At 41.1% G+C, this 21966-nt stretch overlaps 2 protein-coding genes across 3 annotated transcripts in view; both read right to left on the bottom strand.

Annotated features, from left to right (window-relative positions):
- ADK (adenosine kinase) overlaps positions 1-21966 on the bottom strand; it is a 259216-nt gene that overhangs the window by 183556 nt on the left and 53694 nt on the right. The window lies entirely within an intron of this gene.
- The window catches only part of ZSWIM8 (zinc finger SWIM-type containing 8), a 746829-nt gene continuing 724891 nt past the window's right edge, over positions 29-21966 (bottom strand). The window contains exon 27 of the mRNA XM_063307636.1: positions 29-55. The gene's annotated coding sequence lies outside the window, so the exon portion shown is untranslated. The remainder of the gene's footprint in view (positions 56-21966) is intronic.

Genomic DNA, 21966 nt, shown 5'->3' with positions numbered 1-21966 from the left:
TATAAGATAATCTCTCTCTCTCTCTCTCGCACACACACACACACACACAAATTGTCTTGGGAATACTTCATTGTGGCTGCTGTTTCAGTTGAGAAGCCAAGGGATTATCTGTTTTTTTCCCCCTCACACCTTTCCAATATCCTTGTTTTTTAATGATTAATGAACATTCACTGTCAAGTGCATAAAGATGACCAAGTTCCAAGAACATCTACACATGCTCCAGGCTCCTCCTTTTAAATCTTGTCACACTTAGGAAGGATGCCTTTTCTGGGGTTGCCCCTGTTCTCTGGATCTCCCACAACTATCAGACAGGCCCCAACTCTGTTAACCTTTACGAAAGCTGTTTAGACCTGGCTCTTCCCCAGGCATTAGGGGCCAGTTGAGTGAGAGTCCCCACTTGGTTGTTCTGTCATGTTGCTTAGTCACCATTTTATATTTATATATTGTTGATGTTTAATGCTACATGGGGAGATTTTTTTGGTTGTCTGTTTTTATGCTATAACCTGCCCAGAGTCATACCTTTTGAATTGATGGGGCCAAATAAATACATAAGAAACTGCATTACAGTTACATATCCAGTCAACTAAAGTTCAGAATACTAAAAAAAAAAAAAAATCAAGACAGAGGAGGTCTGATGGGGAGTTATAAACATCTTAGGGTTTTTATTGTTGATTGTTTTTATGAACTGATTTCTAAACCACCTTGAGATGTGTAATTATGGTAATTTAGAAATACTAGAAATAAAATAAAAATAAAGACTCCATAGTTCAAGTCCTATGACTTCAGTTAGAAAAAAAAACGTAGTGAGGTTGGGAAAGAACCCTGCACATTGGACTACTGAGTGTTAAACAGCATGGCTTAGAAGAACTCAGCACAGCAATGCTGCAGACACAGATTAGGTGCTTCCATCCTGTGATTGTACCACAACTGTATTTGCTTTTAATCTACCTTTAACTTCAACTCCATTTTTAACATCCTAGCACTCATCTTGCCCACTTGAACTAAATAAATCATCACTCAGAATCAGAGACCAGCTTTCATTCTTCTAGTTTAAATAAATTTATTAGCATAAATTTTCTCGTACTTTAAATCAAAGCCCCATTTTAAGTCATTCTAAAGTTTCTAATGCTTATTATAAGCATATTTCACTTTTGCAAAACTAATAAATTTATCTAATACTAATAAACTAATAACTAAGTTTATCAGTGAGTTTAACAATATGATTAGACATTCAATTAGATTGCACCTCATCATTAAAATCCAAACCATGAGAATCCTAAATTGACCAGCATTTGAATTATAAATAATTTTGTACTTTTTTTAAACAGTTTTTGTTGTTGTTGTTTATTCGTTTAGTCGCTTCCGACTCTTCGTGACTTCATGGACCAGCCCACGCCAGAACTTCCTGTCGGTCGTCAACACCCCCAGCTCCCCCAGGGACAAGTCCGTCACCTCTAGAATATCATCCATCCACCTTGCCCTTGGTCAGCCCCTCTTCCTTTTGCCTTCCACTCTCCCTAGCATCAGCATCTTCTCCAGGGTGTCCTGTCTTCTCATTGTGTGGCCAAAGTATTTCAGTTTTGCCTTAAATACCATTCCCTCAAGTGAGCAGTCTGGCTTGATTTCCTGGAGGATGGACTGGTTTGATCTTCTTGCAGTCCAAGGCACTCTCAGAATTTTCCTCCAACACCACAGTTCAAAAGCATCGATCTTCCTTCTCTCAGCCTTCCTTATGGTCCAGCTCTCGCAGCCATATGTTACTACGGGGAACACCATTGCTTTAACTATGTGGACCTTTGTTGTCAGTGTGATGTCTCTGCTCTTAACTATTTTATCGAGATTGGTCATTGCTCTTCTCCCAAGGATTAAGCGTCTTCCGATTTCCTGACTGCAGTCAGCATCTGCAGTAATCTCCGCACCTAGAAATACAAAGTCTTTCACTGCTTCTACATTTTCTCCCTCTATTTGCCAGTTATCAATCAAGCTGGTTGCCATAATCTTGGTTTTTTTGAGGTTTAGCTGCAATCCAGCTTTTGCACTTTCTTCTTTCACCTTCATCATAAGGCTCCTCAGTTCCTCTTTGCTTTCAGCCATCAAAGTGGTATCATCTGCATATCTGAGATTGTTAATGTTTCTTCCAGAGATTTTAACTCCAGCCTTGGATTCCTCAAGCCCAGCATGTCGCATGATGTGTTCTGCGTACAAGTTGAATAGGTAGGGTGGGAGTATACAGCCCCGCCGTACTCCTTTCCCAATCTTAAACCAGTCCGTTGTTCCGTGGTCTGTTCTTACTGTTGCTACTTGGTCATTATACAGATTCTTCAGGAGGCAGACAAGATGACTTGGTATCCCCGTACCACTAAGAACTTCCCACAATTTGTTATGGTCCACACAGTCAAAGGCTTTAGAATAGTCGATAAAACAGAAAGAGATGTTTTTCTGAAACTCCCTGGCTTTTTCCATTATCCATCAGATATTGGCAATTTGGTCCCTAGTTCCTCTGCCTTTTCGAAACCCAGCTTGTACATCTGGCAATTCTCGCTCCATGAACTGCTGAAGTCTACCTTGCAGGATCTTGAGCATTACCTTACTGGCATGTGAAATGAGTGCCACTGTTCGATAGTTTGAACATTCTTTAGTGTTTCCTTTTTTTGGTATGGCGATATAAATTGATTTTTTCCAATCTGATGGCCATTCTTGTGTTTTCCAAATTTGCTGGCATATAGCATGCATTACCTTGACAGCATCATCTTGCAAGATTTTGAACAGTTCAGCTGGGATGCCGTCATCTCCTGCTGCCTTGTTATTAGCAATGCTTCTTAAGGCCCATTCAACCTCACTCTTCAGGATGTTTGGCTCTAGCTCACTGACCACATCGTCAAAGCTATCCCCGATATTGTTATCCTTCCTATACAGGTCTTCCGTATATTCTTGCCACCTTTTCTTGATCTCTTCTTCTTCTGTTAGGTCCTTGCCATCTTTGTTTTTGATCATACCCATTTTTGCCTGGAATTTACCTCCGATGTTTCTAATTTTCTGGAAGAGGTCTCTTGTCCTTCCTATTCTATTGTCTTCTTCCACTTCCACACATTGCTTGTTTAAAAATAATTCCTTATCTCTTCTGGCTAACCTCTGGAATTTTGCATTTAATTGGGCATATCTCCACTGTTGCCTTTTGCTTTCCTTCTTTCTTGGGCTACTTCTAGTGTCTCAGCAGACAGCCATTTTGCCTTCTTGGTTTTCTCTTTCTTTGGGATGTATTTTGTTGCCGCCTCTTGAACAATGTTGCAGACTTCTGTCCATAGTTCTTCTGGGACCCTATCTACTAAGTCCAGTCCCTTAAATCTATTCTTCACCTCCACTGCATATTCCTTAGGAATATTAGTGAGCTCATATCTAGCTATCTGTGGGTCTTCCCTAATCTCTTTAGTCTGATCCTAAATTGTGCAAGAAGTAGTTCATGATTGGAACTACAGTCAGCTCCAGGTCTTGTTTTTACCGACTGTATAGATGTCCGCCACCTTTGGCTGCAAAGGATGTAGTCAATCTGATTTCGGTGTTGTCCATCTGGGGAAGTCCATGTATAAAGCCGTCTCTTAGGTTGCTGGAAGAGAGTGTTTGTTATGCACATTGAGTTGTCTTGACAAAATTCTATCAGCCTATGTCCTGCTTCGTTTTGTTCACCCAGGCCATAGTTATCTGTAATTCCAGGTGTCATTTGACTGCCCACCTTAGCATTCCAGTCTCCCATGATGAAAATAACATCTCTTTTAGGCATGTTGTCCAGTAGGTGCTGCAGATCCTCATAGAACTGCTCTACTTCAACTTCTTCAGCATTTGTGGTTGGGGCGTATATTTGGATCACTGTGATGTTAGATGGCTTGCCCTGAATTCGAATTGAGATCATTCTATCGTTTTTTGGATTGTATCTGAGCACTGCTTTAGCCACTTTACTATTATGAAGGCTACTCCATTTCTTCTGTGGTCCTCTTGTCCACAGTAGTAGATCTGGTGGTCATTTGATGTGAAGTGGCCCATTCCAGTCCATTTCAGTTCACTGACGCCCAAAATGTCTATCTTTAATCTTGACATCTCACCAATAACCACATCCAATTTGCCCTGGCTCATAGATCTTACATCCCAGGTTCCAATGGTGTGTTGATCCTTAGAACATCGGATTCGCCGTTCACCACCAGCGCCATCAGCTGCTAGCCGTCCTTTCGGCTTTGAGCTAGCTGCGTCATCACGTCTGGGGCTAGTTGAACTCATCCTCTGTTCCTCCCCAGTAGCATTTTGACCATCTTCCGACCTGGGGGTCTCATCTTCTGATGGTATACCGACATATCTCTGGTTGTACTGATCCATTTAGTTTTCACGGCAAGAATACTGGGGTGGGTTGCCATTACCTTCCCCAGGGATCGCATTTAGTCTGACCTCTCTGTCATGACCTTCCTGTCTTGGGTGGTCCTTCACGGTTTAGCTCATGGCATCATTGAGGTGCTCAAGCTCTAGCACCACGACAAGGTAACGATCCTTTGCTGAAGTAAACAGTTTTACAATAGCAAATTCTATCTATAATTCTTTGGATCTCTGTGATTGGATTGCATTCCTTTTGACACTTCAGGATGTGGGCTTTTGTTGCCTTCCCAGTAGATAGTATCAGCAGAAAGCATGATTAGTGGCAAATGTATAAGCTGTTGGTGAAATACGATTCAGAAACTGAACAAATTAAACATTGTATGGTTAAATGGGTACACAATTTAGACCCAATAATTAATAGGCACTAATGGGAATTTCTATGGAAGGAGAATGTTAATTTTATACAATTATACTAAGAGAAAACTGATACAACATGTTTTACGCTGCTGTATTACTCTACTGCTGATTGTTAAAATGGACAGTTCATTTTCTAAAAATGGTTGGAAATGTAACAATCAGCTTGGGCCATTTTTCTATATTTGGTGGCAATGTTGCAAAGTTCAACAATTTGGGGAAATTATTCTATTCTAATTCTAAAAGGCTGCATTTCCTTTCCTACCTGCTATTTTTGAATTAAGTCTACTTTTTGGGAGAGATGGGCAGTGATAGAAATTTGAAAAATAAATAAGTATTAAATAAATATTACTGAACCTTATATCCCCACAAAGTACATGGAACTAATTCTGTACATGGTAACTGCTGCAACGTTGTGCTTTTTATGGAAGTACATACAATTCCTTCTACAGAATAATGGCTAATTCATTTATGGAAATATACCTCAATCTCCCAAATCTTTTTCAAAAGTAAATCTGACAAAAAACTTGAAAATCATTTTTGGATTATAATTCCATAAATGGGCTTGTGCCACATCTGAAATTGTGGTTTGTTGACATAAAGCCTCGATATTCTAACTTTCAATTATCTATTTATCCTACTTCATGATTTATTCTGTGCTAATTACTGTTCATATTTACTTGGATTTTAATACTGCATAATATATATATGAACAGAATAGCTATATTACTATATAACTTCAGCACATTCTCTTTTTAAAAAGGGCAAATGCTTTTGTCTGAGAGGAACTAGTAAGTGGAGTTCCATGTTAACCTCAGGCTTTGTCATCACTCTATATTCATTTATTTCTACAGCTGCCTTTCGTTATTCAGCATGAAACTTGTTTTGTGGGATATGAGCTTTTAATTTTATTCATGGCAGGGATATCCCATGTGAGCTGGAGCTTTAAAATGTTGAATGGTACATTGAACTTACTGTGAAGGCCCTTTTTCTACAACAGAGACAGGTCAGCTTAGGAGTTCTATTTCCCTCCCACACGCTCCACAGGCAGATTAAAGAAAAGTTTTGATGATGGGTCTTGTGGGAGGAGATGTCATTTTTGCCAATATAAGAGAAACCTGCTAGAAAGACAGCTCAGAGGATAGAAATCTGGAGAAATGTAGGAAGAAAGGGAAGACAAGCTACAATACATACATTTGGTTACCATCCTGATGGGTTTCCATTTTCTCAATCAATCAATCATCTCTGGGTAGGCTGGATCACCTATCTGCACTTTTGGAAAAATTCAGTGTCCTGTTTTCCTACAGCAGAACCAAAACATTCTAGAATGGAACATTCAGAGCCATCCTTGGGCATGGAGGAGCCCTCTTACAGTACTCTCTGCTGAAGGAGTCATCTGCCAAGGCCTAAGAGTTAAAGTCATAGGGCTTTATAAAAGAAGACCAGAGGACCATGTGACAGCCCAACAAATGTCTCTCTGGTGGAGCACCTGAAGTAGCTGCACTTTGAGTAAGAAGGATCACAATTCCCTGAGAGGTATGTTTATTTTGACTCTGACAAGCTACTTTGATACAAACTTCTACCTACTAAAGATCACAGTTGATGAGGTTTTGCAACCCACACTGCTTCAGATCCGAATATCCTCTGTTCTGTTCAGGAAGATTTTGATGGCTCTTCTGACATACAGCTCCTGCCAATCCTCTAACTGTATCATGGGATTTTGACAGAAGAAATAGAGGATAATTTCTTGCCTCTGGTAAAAGACTGAGTGAACTTTAGTCATGAACAGGTTTTCTCAACCAGGGTTCTGTGGAACTCTAGAGTTCCATGAAAGGTCACTAGTGGTTCCCTGGGAGATCATGATTTATTTAAGAAATTATTTCAAATTCAGGCAACTTTACATTAAAGGGGTAAGTTTCATTCTTCATTTTTACTTTAAGAGCCCTGTTAAATGCACATATAGGCCTACACATGGAACAAATACATTAACTTGTAACTTCTGGCCTATATTTGAGCCTGAATGTGCAGGGGTTCCCCGAGGCCTGAAAAATATTTCAGAACATTGTTTTCAGGTAAGATTGTCCCTGTTTCCAACATCTTTGTGGTGGAGATGATAGCTATTAGAAGTTTTCTAGGGTTTGAATAAGGCTCAGGTTAGGGCCTGAAGTACTAGCTAAAAGCTGCCATGATGGATACCAGTGGTTAGTGGGTAGTCTTAGTACTTGTAACTAGATGGGATTCAACTAGCTGGCAATGCCATGAGGTTCATGACTGGGATATCAACAAGTTGACTGGATCCAATTAGCCCTGCTCTCTGATCTTGCCTTAGTCTCAGGAGCCTGGGATTCATGGAAATTGGGGAAAGGTATATTGTAAGTCCTGGGCCAAAGTAGCAGTTAAAGGCATTTGTTTCTCTGATTCCTAGGCTGAGAAGCATGAAATGAACTTCTCCACCATCCAACACTGAATGGAGGGTTCAGCAACTTGGGCAAACACCTGAAGGTTGAGGCCCCGTTTGCCTGGGTCTAGATCTTGTATCTAAGCCAGTATGTTACCATGTTGAGAATTCTCAGGATATGCTCTGCTATAATAATCTAGTTTGCTCAGCCTGGTGGGTTTCATCCAGAAGCTCAGAGGTTTTCATTGTACGTTGGTAACCTTTTTCAATTGCTTGATTGATGGGGATCAGGTCAGCATGTTGTACAGGCAGGATACACACGTATTCCCTGGGATCAGAGGTGGACTACAATAGCCATTACTGCCTTTGTAGAAGGAAGCTCTGGGAGCTGATAAAAGGGCAAACAGAAGGAACTGCCCTGGCATTCAAACCATAGAAACTTCCTATGAGATGGATGGATTAGACCAGCAGTTCTCAAACATTTTGATCTCAGGATCTCTTTAGGTAAAGGTAAAGGTTTCCCTTGACATTAAGTCCAGTCATGTCCGACTCTAGGGGGCGGTGCTCATCTCCGTTTCAAAGCCGAAGAGCCGGCGTTTGTCCGTAGACACTTCTGTGGTCATGTGGCTGGCATGACTAAATGGAATGCCGTTGCCTGCCCACGGAAGCGGTAGCTATTAATCGACTCACATTTGCATGTTTTTGAACTGCTAGGTTGGCAGGAGCTGGGACTAGCAACAGGAGCTCACCCCATCACGCGGATTCGAACTGCCGACCTTCCGATCGGCATGCTCAGCAGCTCAGCGGTTTAACCCGCAGCGCCACCGCATCCCCATCAGGACTGAGGACCCCAATGAGCTTTGGTTTATGTCAACTGATACTTACTCTATCAATATCTATTGATATTTACCACAGTAGAAATTAAAACAGAGAGTTTAAAATCCTCCTCTTTGATCTGTCCCCTTTGCCCTCCCAGGGCCTGCTCATGCAATGAGACAAAAAGAATGGAGGGATAGCCTGATATATTGCTGCCCTTGCCTTGATACTATTTTGTTGATTGGGTACAGGGTTTTCTTTCTAAGGATTTTCCAAACAGCTTACCCCTTTGAACAAGCCCAATACTAGGACAGATGTGAAGTTGAAGTCTACTTTTAAGTTCTTCAGCAATCACTGCCTCCCAATTATAATTTTTATTTATTTTATTTTATCAAATTTGTCACCACCCATCTCCCATCAGAGGGACTCTGGGCGATTTACAACAATAATCAATAAAACAGTAAATTTACAATAAATTTACAATATATAAAAATACAATATTTAAAAACACTTACCAATAAACAATGATTATAGATAAGAATAGAGTCCAAATGGCAGATCATACTGGCTGCCATGCCTTTGACTGCAAATTAGATCCTGTCCAGGTTAGCACTAGCCATGAAAGCAATAGCCTTGACCAGGTTGTTTATACCCTGCCTAAGCTCCCTCTGCTGTGGAGGGATAAACTGAGTTAAGTGGTCTGGCACACAGGATAGACCTTTGGCAAACAACAAGATAGCAGGAGCACCTCTAGTGGTTAAGACTCTGAACTCATGAGTTCTACACTGGAGGATCTCAATTTTCATGTCCTCTGAACACTTGAGTCTGTCTTCCCCATCCTTTGCTCTGCCCCCAGTACCAATGCAGTGGCCATCTACGGGGGAGGGGGAGTACAGAGTTTGGATTAGATACTGTAGGTTTCTTTATTAATTTTGCACTACTGCACAGAAAATAAATAAGTCAGCTAATTTAGAGTCACTGGAATAGAACAACCCTAGCCTTGATTTTTCCCACACATACTTGTTCTCCTGAAATAGCTCTCAAGATCAATCTCTAAAAGTGCTCTATCCTTAACTGAAAGGACATTGATTCACATGCAGTTAAGGAACATCCAGCAATGGAAAAAGGAGGAAACTGATTTCTTGGCTCAAATGAAAAGGAGTATTGAACAGAACTTTCCTTTTTATCACTCTTAAATATCCAGTTCCTCCTGCCTTCCTCTAGCCCAGTCAGTCAATGTCCTCAGCATGTTTCACCTTCATTCACCCTTCCCTGTTGCTGTTGATACTTCACAACTAAGAAGAAGTTACCATTCTGTCTGGTTGAGCCTCAGATAGATTCAAAGAGGAGGTGTTGAAGTTTGGAAGGAGAATGCTACCCCAAATACAACCAGACACTTTGGCAGCTTCATCCCTGAAGACATCAAATGAAAGGTAAATCAGTACTTATACATATGTCCCTCTCTTCAGCCATGAGGCCAGCAGCCAAACTCAACAACTTTAAGGTGACTGAAAATCTTAAAAGATCTGAGCAACAACTTTTTTTATCATTCATATTTTAGTCCTTGATATCTCACCCTTCCACCCCAGAGTGACAGTTTGCACCCATTCTAAATGGAACAAGGTGGTAAATTCCTAGATCTGAGAGACGCAACACACTCAGTCGATTCTCCCTCATCCTAGTGAGCCAGCTGCTTTCCATCTGGTACCGGGTCCTGCTTCTGCAGGCTTCTCAGCTTAACTAAAAACTACAGGGCAAGAGCATTTCCGTGCTTGCTCTTTGTTTAGAACTATAGTCAATGCATAGACCTTTTCTCAACTGGAAGAAAGGGAGATAAAACAATCTGAATTTTTAACCCAAAGTGACACGATGTGGCTTTTCAACTAGGCCACACCTGGTCTATACTGCAGACTCACAGGTGAGTCAGACAGCTGATGTCAAGATACACTAGTTCCACACTAGAATGGTGGGGAAAGAATGATGCAAGGCAGTTCAAAAGTCTCAGCCAGAAATAACACTGTCCCCAAATGAGAGTTAGACAAAACACATGACTGAGGTGAAGATATTCATGCAAGAAAACACTGAGGGTTTCGGGCTCAGAGCTCATGGTGCATTTGCAGAAAAGAGACTCCTTTTCTTGGCAGGACTTTGTAAGCTCCTAGCAGCTAGGCCCCAGACTTAGCGGACTTAGGGCTGCTCTTCAGCACCCTTCTCCGTGGCAGCTCTCAACAAGGACCCTGCTTCTGAGGAGCCCAGCCTCACAATCAAGTACTCCAGTGTCACTCAGTTTGCTGCTCCTCCATCTCTGGTGTCAACACGCCTTAGGATTATGAGCAACAAATTCTATAGTGATGAAAGAAGGAAGATCCACTTTTGAGTCACCACTAAGGCTAGATCTTGCATAACAGAAGCGTTGTGGGCTCCCTTTCTGTACTCTTCATCACCATTTTCTCCTTTTCGCCAGCTTTCTTACTGCTTTCTTGCTGCTTTTTGTAAGGCACAAGAAACGGTTGTTCAAGACCATATTTTGAAATTACATGAGAAGTATCTAATATAATAAGTGCTGGATTGTAACAGGAAAGGCTTCTACTGTTCTCTCCCTCGGCAGAGTCTTTGTGAGTCAAGTCAACCAATGAATTGAGGCTTGTCCTCAATTATTTCAGACATGAAGAAATAAAATGGTCATTTTGTACTAATTCAGCCTTTGATGCTTCCTGAGCCAAAGACTTCCTGCCAAGAACAGGATAAAAGCCCACTCTTCTTCCTCATGATCTTCCATATGTACATCCACATCCACATCCAAAAAGCCCTTCCTTGCACATCACAGAAAATGATTTATAATCACAGCCTTTACCTTTCAACTTCCAAATTCACAGCCAAACAGGAAAAAAAGGCATTTCCCAGTACCTAATGCTACATCAAGGTAGTATTTCAAAATCAAGTGAAACCTAATCAAAACGTAAAAGATAAAAACAGGAATGAGATGATATTACATTGTGAAGCGACCTCTCACTTCTCTGGCAAAGTCGAATATAGTTTTGAGTTCTTACCTATTCTAGATTGCAAAAGCATTTTGGCTCTTCATTTCAAACCTATTTTTAAAGCGCCTCTTCAGATGCAAGTCTAGGCTCCTCGTAAACCTGCTTACAGTTTGAAATGCCAACCCTAACCCTAACCCTAACTATTGTACGTGAGAACTTTTTAAAACCTATGCATTAGGATGCACTGCACTGCATTTGGATAACGGAACCCACATGTTTTGCAGCCCTCGCCCAAACCTCTGATAATTTACAAGATGGTGATGTAAAGCTTAAATATTTAATTTTTATTTATTTATTTTATTTTCTATCCCACCTTTAAACACAAAACACAAAGGACGTTTGGAAAACTCAAATGCAAACAAAAACTAAGGCATCGCAGCATGAGCTGACAAGAACTCAAGGAAGCAGTTAGTGGCAGACAGGATGTCCACTGGGTCACGGAGTCAGAAGTGACAGGACCACAAAACTCTATCTTCTTTGGAAAAGCATTCTATAGCAATATGCCTTAATACAAAACACAAAGCCTGTTTTACGCAGACTGCAAATTCAATCCTAAAATATTGGAGAAACAGCCTGGGATTAGAGAGATAAAGGCTCCTTCCAGCTATCTGTACTCCTGGTGTATCTTCATGTAATTTTCTTCAAAGCTACTGTAGTACAACGGTATCAGGGCTGTTGGTTTTTTTCCCCCTGTAATAAGCCCTTTGTTGTATAGCGTAGCTTTAATTTTAGTCTCAATGGGACAACTTTAAACAGATAAAAGAAGCAAAACAGCAGCACCATCATGTGGCAGTCTGTTCATCTGCATTCAAAATGACAACGTTCTTTTATTATACTATTGTCAATTTAACAATGCTGACCGTCCATTATAGCAGAGATTAAATAATTAAAGATTCCGTATGCTTAGAAGAGAAGGAATTTAAGGAACTTAGAAGAGAGAAACATAATTCAAAGCCAGCTTTAGGACAAGATAGTAGTTCCGTTCACAGAAATATTACAGATAATCCCACATTATTCCTGTATCTGTGGAAGAAAATTCCATCCATGAATTACTGTCAGGATAGGATCTGTCCTGCACAGGGGCCAGCATTTGTCAGATCCCACCCAATGGCAGACAGGAACCTGTTGGAGCTTTGCTGCAGATTCGTTATGTTCCTATTGAGCAAAACATCCAACATCTAAGTTGGACTGTAGAAGCCTAAAATGCTGAATTATTTAGCAAGACTTTTTTGAAAGTAGAGAAGATGGAGAGGGAGAATTATCACTGGCTTAACTTGGATTAAACATTTCTGCATTTTAAATGCAGATTTATATTTTCACAAAAACATCGTAAACAAAAAATAGGGAGGAGGAGGAAACAAGGTAGCCTATGACTAAACTTGAAAATCAAATATACAAGCAAATCACCTTGAAATCACCTCCAAAGAGTTCTTGGTTATGGCCAAAGGCCAGCAACAGAATAGTGTAGAGATGGCCTTGTAAGAAAACAGAGATGATCTTGGAGAAGAAATGTGACAGCAAAATATGGTTTAAGAGCAGGAAGATCATTAGAAATAAACTCTCTTTGGCATAAGAGGGAAGGAAGGAAAATGATGTCAGGCTTTCAAAATTCTGTTCCTAAAACCTGTATCAATGAAGTTCATTTCTTACTGAGTCAGTTTCCTGACCTGGCCTACCTTGAAGGACTGACAAATAGCTAACAAGGGAAAGACTCTCCTGACAACGAATCCAGCACAATAAAATACACTAGCATATTAAAATATATCACAACCTAAAAACAATGGGAGACCATTTGCTACAGCTGTTAAGAGGGCCCTAACAGGAGAAATGTATTTTTCCAAGTTCCCCATTTGTCACTGCACTCTTACCTATAACAATATAGGATCCTTATCAAGCCCTTTCTTTGTCGGAACAAACAAAGTTTTGCAAAAATAGCTTGTTGGCATAAGTCTATAGGAAAAACACTGTTTAGATTTATGAAACTGTATCCACAGGTTCCTTGGTCTAGGAGGCACGGACCATTAACCCAAAATATGGGTCAGGTACTTTAGTTCTTAAGAGTCTTGTGTCGTGCAGAGTGGGAGGTGGCAGTATTGCAACCAAAACTCTCCCCACAATCCCAAGGGAAGCTGGGTTCTCGAGTGGCCGGCTCAGGTCGACTCAGCCTTCCATCCACCCGAGGTCGGTAAAATGAGCACCCGGCTTGCTGGAGAAGGTGATGACTGGGGAAGGCAATGGCAAACCACACCGCTATAGTCTGCCAAGAAAACGTCATGAAAGTGGCGTCCCCCCAAAGGGTCAGACATGACTCGGGACTCGGTGCTTGCACAGGGGACCTTTCACCACCTTTCACACTTTAGTTCTTATCATTACCTCGCACATGCCCATCAAGCCATTCTGGGTGCTCAAGCTATTTGATATCAAAACAGAAAATCTTCATTCTCTCTGTTCAGGAGTGGACGCTGATCAGCTCCTCACCCATGCTCTGACTTGGTCTCATTAATGAATCAATCAGCTCAACCGCCAAGAGGTGGTTCTAGTTCCTCAGAGTTGTTAAAAAAATCTGATTAGTGGGCCCCAATTTTGCCTCCCATTGCCCACAGCTGAGGTCTGACTATCAACATAGGTAAAGGTAAAGGTTTCCCTTGACGTAAAGTCCAGTCGTGTCCGACTCTAGGGGGCGGTGCTCATCTCCGTTTCTAAGCCTTGGAGCCGGCGTTGTCATAGACACTTCCGGGTCATGTGGCCAGCATGACAACTCGGAACGCCGTTACCTTCCCGCCGAAGCGGTACCTATTGATCTACTCACATTTGCATGTTTTCGAACTGCTAGGTGAGCAGGAGCTGGGACGAGCAACGGGAGCTCACCCCGCCGCGCGGTTTCGAACCGCCGACCTTCCGATCGGCAGCTCAGCGGTTTAACCCGCAGCGCCACCGCGTCCCCTGACTATCAACATACCCACCTATAAAAAGGCAGAAGAGATAAAGGCCAAATCTCCATCATTAGGAATCAGCCTCTTAGCCCAACGAGAAAGAGCTAGTCTAGGCATTTGTACAGGAAGCTTCCAGACAGACGAAAAGGCATGCTTTACAGCCAGCTGCTCTACAAAAGGGCCTAGAATGGGATCATCTGGTGGAAAATTATGCACAACGTCTAAGACCCACAGACAACACTCCTCGGCTTCAAGCAGGCTTTCAATGCTGTATCTAGAGAAAAAAATAAAGGCTTCTTCAATATTCTGTCTTTACATTTTCTCTCATTTTCAAACTACATGTCACTATCAGCTTAAGAATAATCTTATACTTTATACAACCCCTGCCCTGCTAATCTTTAACTTCTATATCAGCTCTGTACTATATTGGGCTTTTCAAGCAAACATTTTATCTCTAATCAACGCATTGCAACCATGTTACACAGAGATGACCTGGTTATTTCCTCACAGACCCCAACAAGTTTAATGAAAGTAAAGACTATTTTGGTTCTTCTGTCAGAACCAGTTGCTGCAAATTAACTTTCATAAAATCAAGCCTAGTCCAAAAGGCTAGAAGCTAACCTAGTGCATCAATGGGCACAGGATCAAGCAGATGGCCTGCATTAAATATTTAAAGCTTAAGCAAGTATAATGCCCAGGGATCTCAGTACTGATATCCAAAATACTCAAAGGAGCAGATCTGCTACTATATCCATTTTTTATACTGGGGGAGCCAAAATATAGTGCTGCTGCAATTAAGACATTTGAGGCCAACACACTGCAACCTCTCTTCTAAGAGTTCGATTAAGTCCATGTATTAATTTTGGTCTATCTGATGTTCAATCTACAGGTAGTCCTCACTTAACTACCCTAATTGGGACTGGCAACTCCGCTGCTAAGCAAAGCGGTCACTAAATGAGAAATCATGTGACCACAAAGGGGCTTTCTGGCTGGAAAGAGACAAGACTGATCAGCTTCACCACTTAGGCCTTTGTTTGCCTCCTAACCGCTCCCCCACCCTTTGGAAGGCTCAAGTGCCTGCTTACTGTCTTGTACACACTGAAAACAATGCCAGCAGCAGGAGGGTCTGGCAAAGGAGATACTGCTTTCAGAAATCGCTTGCTTCTCCCCCACCCTCACCCCACAGAGCGGAGAGATTGGAGAGAGATTTCAAGAGAGTAAGCTGTCTGCATAGCATACCCATGGCTCCCAGTCCCGGGCTGCCAGTGTGATTGCATTGCTTTCGATGTGTAGAAGAGCAAACACTCTCTTGCAATCCCTTCCTCTCCAATCTCTCTGATCTGCAAGTGGGGGAAAAGAGAAAATGCACACTGTCTTGTGCCTGACCTGTGGTTTTTTTTCTCTTTTCCCCACTTACTATAATAGTAATCACGTGACTGAGGGTGTAAATGGGCCATGAAGTTATTTTTTCAGCACTGTGTACATTTTTGAGCAAGCTGTTGTAGAAGGCAAATACAGTCCCCAAGCCAATGGTCCACATTGAAGGAGGTTTGATTAAGGGCGTGGAAGAATATCTGCATTATCAGTTATAAAGCTATTGTACGAAGAGTTTGGCCTTGCTGATTTGAAAGGGCAAATATCAGTCCACTGGGGCACAGGGAGCAGGCGATAGGCTGTTTAACACAGATAATCTCCAAAGGTGCTGCTGATGTTGGGACGCAGATAGGCTGGGCTGAGCTTAGGAAAAGGATTCTAGATATAGGCACTCAGTGTGAATGCTGAATTCACATTAAAGTTGAGTAAGGGAACTAGCAGGATAGTTGCCATCCTTTTTCTCAGGCACTTACTCAGAAGACAGTCGCAAGCAATAATGTCCCCCTGGAAGAGGGGGAAGAGCAGACAAGGCAACAGCATCTCCACCTCCATCCTTAAGGAGCTATCCTAGGGAAGAGGGTGTGGATTTATTCTCCGTAGCGCCCAAGGACAGGACAAGAACCAGAGGGTGGAAGCTTTATATATAGAGATCCAAACTCACAATAAGGAGGAATTTCCTAACGGTGAGAACTATTAAGCAGTGGAACAGCCTCCCACCTGGAGTTGTAGAAGCTCAATCACTGAAGTTGTTCAAGCAAAGATTGGACAGCTGGTATCCAGGATGGTATGAGAATTTCTTCCCTGGGCAGGAGGTTGGACTAGAAGACCTCCAAGATCCCTTCCAACCCTATGAGTCTATGATTTTATGATCCCAGCCAGGTCACCTTAGCAGGGGTCGGGAGAAGACAGGGTGGTGCAGAAGCAGTGGCTATGAACCACATTTACCACAGGAGAACTCTGGCGTGTGACTTCTGCAGCTCAGGAAGGCCACCCAAAACCAGACTCAGCAAGAGTACCCCCCCCAAATGCATTTACAGCCTCATGGGGGGCACCACCCACATTTAGAGTACCCTATCTTGGTAGTCTTAACATTTGACTACAGAATGGCACCACAAAATGAATGCTATTGTTTTATCTTTCTGACTGCTGCATTTTATTTCTTACACATTATATTTTATTTATTATATTACAGTCAGTTACCATAAATGAGAATTTAAAGGGAAAGTTAAAAAAAATATCCATCCTTTGGAGACCTCAATTATTAATTCCAAGAAAATCCAGTGACCAATTGCAGGCTCATCCATTTCCCCCCGTTTGGAAACATGACCTTGTCTTTGGCTGAGAGAAGACACTTCCCTAGAGGCGACCACTAATTTTTCTGGCCCTTCAAGCAAATATTCCCATCCTTTCTCCCCAGTGATGTATTTATGGATTAACAGCATAGGAAGCAAATCATAATCTCATAGGAAAGTGTCTGCATCTAGCCAAATGTTTTGGATAGTGGGGCGTAGAAGGTAAACAACATTTATGATGCAGAAATACTTTAAAACAGAAGAAAGCAAGCTGCAGTTTTAAGTAAATACTTCAAAGGGAGACAACCGCAGTTCACATAAATATTTATATTTCCCATCTGTCAGCCACATCAACTTTTCAGAAGAAAGATGTTTTCGTACAATGCCATATAACTTTTCCACTTCTTCACACAAACATTATAAAAGTCTCCTCTCAGGGAGATATAAAAACAAGTGTTCCAAAATCTACACCAATATTCACTCCATACTCATTATTCCCCAAAGCAACCATTTCCCAAACACATTTCTTTGTTATGCATTTTTAATAAACAGTTGTAAATGCGCACTGCGAACATACAATGGATTAATTGCCTTTGAAAAAATACAATGCTTACTTTTTCTGGAGAAAATAGTAAAAAATACATAGTAATGTGTTGAGGCAGAAACAAAACGTGAAGCTGGGATTTTCCAAGTTCATTCTCAAGCCTGAATACCTAAATCAAACGGCATCTTCAAGCTTCTTTTCCAGACAAGACAAACAACTATGGATTGCACACACTGCAGAGGTGATCCTTCTATTAAAAGAGGTGGAGGCTTAATAAAATAAGGAGCATAGAAAAGGCAAGTAAGTTTGAAACTGCATATATTTTTGCAGCTGCAAAAACAAAGCGGCACCATCCAGCTTTGTTCAACGCTAAGGTACGAGGAATGAACTCGAACAAGTACTTGCTATGCATTTTTTAGAGGGAGGGAGAACTTCAGCAAAGGTGGAATATGAACAGTACAATTTGATTTCCAGTAGAAAAACATATGAAATAATACACTTTAAATGTACATTAAGACCTCTAGTGGCATCACATAGGTACTGTAGTTTATTCCTTCCAATACAAATTAGATTTTATTTTGAAAAATGTGGTGGTGGTACTTCAGCTGGATGAATGCAGTGAGGAAGAGGAGGAACTAGTGACATACCTCTTTCTTCCATAGTTATTGAAAACTGCAAAAATATATTAACTGGACAATGTGCAGTTAAAACAACTGGCAGAACACATTAATGCTAACTCTTTTCAGAGGTAGAGAGACCCCTAGAACTGAATATGTATACCTGGTTACAATAAACTAATTCTACTTGCCTGTGCATGTAGGACAGACCTCTGCAGAAGGAAAAATGCTTCACCATATATTGCCCAGTTTTAGATATAAAAAGACATGTCTGTTCCTGTAGATCTTCAAAAGACCAAAATGCTGCCCAATATAGTCAGTGTTTTTTTTTTAGAAAAACTATATGGTCAGTGCTGACAGCTGTTTGATCATTTATAACTATTTGTTTTCCTTGTTCATCACTTCATACACTGTTATATTAAATAACAACCTGGACAATCATACATGTGAAGGCTTTCAACTGCCAATGTTCTGGCTGCCACAGAAGGTCTGCAGAGGCCCTTCTTCTAGCCATGGTTACCACTTGCTTTACCAGCAGGAGCCGCATACAGAAGGATCCTGGATCATAAATCTGTTCTTTCAGGACAGTACCTGTCCATCCAAAGAATACATCAAATGATGTTGATGGAGAGCCTCGAGGGACAAACAGTACCCCCAACTTGTCAGGATTCAACTTCAGCCTGTCTGTCCCATCCAAACCTTGATAGTCTCCAGGAACTGAGATAAGACCTCAATGGCATCTCCCTACAACTTGATGAAGTAAAGTTGGGTATCATCAAATACTGATGATTCCACATCCCAAACTGTTGATGACTTCACCCAGTGGCTTCATATAGATGTTAAAAAATAAGGGGAAGAAGACTGACCCATGAAGAAGCCCATAACATGGGGGCTACAATGACAACCTCTTTTTCTCCACTAGATAAGAGTGAGCAATGCCATCTCTATCCTATGCTCATATCTGAACCTTGACTGAAAAGGCTCCAGATAGTCAGCTTTATCTAGGGTGCTACATGGTTGATCTGTCACCATTGTCTTAATAATCTTCCCCAAAACACGAAGGTTGGAGACTGGGCGATAGCAATCTAATACTGTTGGACCATGGGGGCTTTTTCAGGAGGCAGTGTGCAACAGCCTCTTTCAATGCTGGTGGCACCACCATCCCTACACACACACATAAAGAGGCATTAACAATCTCCCAGATCTAGACGGTCACAGTACCCCAGGCCCCACACAGCAGCTAGGACAGGCAAAGGTCAAGTCCACAGGTGGCAGAGGATAATCTAGAGACTAAGACACAATCGTTCCCATTTAGAATGATTTAAGGGAAAAGAAAATTATCTACATTTTGCCCAATATTGCAAAGAAGAAAAGGTAATGATCAACTTAGCTAAAACAAAACCTATCTGTTGTTAAAAAAATAAATAAAAAATAGAATGGATTGTCCAGAGATATGTTACAGAAAAACGCAAACACTTTAAATCTTGGGCATTTGTTGCAGAAAGACAATGTGTTGATATCCTCATGAAAATTATCTTAAAATAGAAGCAGCAAAGACAGTTGGGTTTATTTTAAAAAGATATTTCAGAAGACGGAGCTAGCTAGTTCATGTGATTTGAAAATTGTACCAAAGCAAGATTTAATTTAAGATGTTATGTGGGCAAGAAATCCTAGGGCTGGAATGATCATTCACCCAGTCTTTGAAATTACACAGAACCATTTTTAAACACTTTTTTGATGCTTCCAACAAGAAGTCACAGCATTCTTTTTTGGATGGAGCATGGCTGACCTTCAGTGAAAGCATGTCTCCAAGAAGCACTGATTATTATAAAATGCATCTCACCAAAAGATAGCAAGATCCAGATTAATCAATATTTTGAAATCCTGATGCATCAGAAGCTATGGAAAATAGCATGTAGTCATTTACTTCAATTATTTATCCATTCCATGGATGTTCCTGGGCTGAATCACTCTAGGGAGCAGTTGAGATAACTCTGGAGGATGAATTTTCTGGCATGAGTCTTTGGCTGATGGGCAGGCTATTATCACCTCTAGTTTCATTCCACAATACAGTAAAGTTAGAGTAGACCATCTGCAAGCCTGTATTCTTTTCAATACTTTTTTCCTATATTGTGCAAGTTTTCAGAACCTTAGGGATTTGATAGAATCCCTGATGGGAGATTCTATCAAATTCCTTGGGCCCAAAGAGTTCATACTACTACTACTACTACTATGATTAAAACTTGTATGTTGCCCAACTCTCAATGACTCTGGGAGATGTGACCAATCCCAGTTTGGAGATCTTTCCCATCATTTGCATGATTATTCCTTATATCTATGAAGGGGGGGGGAGTTGATTCTATCAGATTTTGATGAGGCCAAAATGGTTTTCTTGAATTGGGGTGCCCAAATCTCACAGTAGTGAATGGTCTTCCTGCTACAATCCCAAAGGCACCAGCTATTTCAAGATCACAGCAGCTGACTGTTGATAGAATGTCTTTTCCATGGAAAAGAATATACATGGCTCTGGGTTGAACTGTGGAGTCCTTGGTGCTCTCTGAGCTCGGCTGTTTGCTTACAGACATTTCATTACCCACCTAGGTAACACCATCAGTGCTGGTGAGTGTGGGGTTTGCTCCCTGTTTATATCCAGTAGCTAGCCCTGCCAGTGTTGGTGGGGATGGGGTTTTCTCCTTGGTAGTTCTTTGATTAGGGTATTGTGGGCAGGGCAAGCTATGTATATAAACAGGGAGCAAGCCTTACATTCACTTGCACTGATGATGTTACCTAGGTGGGTAATGAAACATCTGCAAGCAAACAGCCGACTCAGAGAACACCACGGACTCCACAGGACTTCTTTTATTCAACCAGGTAAGTATTCTCCAGTTAAGATGTAACAATGTGCCTCATTTAGTTATCTGGCATCTTGGTTTATCTGGCATAACAGTTATACACAAAAAGAAACCTATTTGGGCTGATATGGAACTGTACTTCTTCATTACAACATACACAGGCATTCACGCCTGTGAATTTTTTATTTTTACAGTGTGTGTGTGTGTGTGTGTGTGTGTGTGTGCGCGCGCGCGCGCGCTTTTGCAATCTTGACTCCTGGCAACTGCCTGGCCAAGTGCTTGCAGTTTTCTTGGTAACATTTTCAGAAGTGGTTTGTCCTTGCCAACTTCCTGGATTTGTGCCCAAGGAAGGACTAGAATTCATGGCCTCTTGGCTTCTAGCCTGATGCCTTTAACCACTACATCAAATCGGCTCTCAAATTTTTATTATGATTTAAAAATGGCCACATCTATCTATATACTACTAAAACTCTCGTGTCTGTACCTTTAACTGGGCAAAACAGTGCATCACAGGGCAACGATTTTTGAACCAAGGTACCTCAAATGGGCTAACTTACAGAATGTGTCCAAAATCCAGGACCCATGACTCCCGTGGAATAGAAATTTGGCAAATTTTATAAAACATTTTATGACATAAGAATTATCATAAAACATTTTATGATGTAATACAACATGTCATAAAACATTTCCTGTGGTCAACTCCTGATGTTTGACTGGGCTATACAGTTCAATATGAATGACATGGGCTACTTTCAAGGCAGATGCATCTCTGGATGTCTCCCTGGATTTTTAAGAACTTTTCCAGTACATTAGAATTTCCGCCATTGTTGAAGGCATTGAGGAATCTGGTAAGGAAATATCCCTGAAAAAGTGACCCAACGGGCTGTGGGTTGTCTAGTTATGTATAAAGGACATAGGTGAACGCATAAAAAATATTAACAAGGAACTATGTTCAAACCGGTCTTCAACAAGCCATTTTGTCAGTGACACTAGCAAAACATTCAAAATGATTTTTAATTTCACATATTAAGGATAGTACGAACCGTACACAGAAATAAATGTGGTTTGATGTGGATATATTTCATGCACTGAAAAGAAAACCATGCCTCAGGTAACATACCTTTATAACATGAGAGGGCTGTTTTAAATTTCTTGAGAATAGCTAAGACAATTTTTTTTCCCTTTGATAAAACTTTTTGGGAACGTTTTAAATCCAGGGTTACCCTCTTTCTGCTCAATACAGTATTTTAAATTTGATATTCATTTCACTTCAAAATAGATGAGAATCTTCCTCTCCTTACTGGGTTTTTCCTCTCAATAAATACA

This window comes from Candoia aspera, chromosome 6, assembly GCF_035149785.1.
Source record: "Candoia aspera isolate rCanAsp1 chromosome 6, rCanAsp1.hap2, whole genome shotgun sequence".
In the NCBI taxonomy this organism is placed as follows: domain Eukaryota; kingdom Metazoa; phylum Chordata; class Lepidosauria; order Squamata; family Boidae; genus Candoia; species Candoia aspera.
This window is presented reverse-complemented; position numbering and strand designations above follow the sequence as displayed.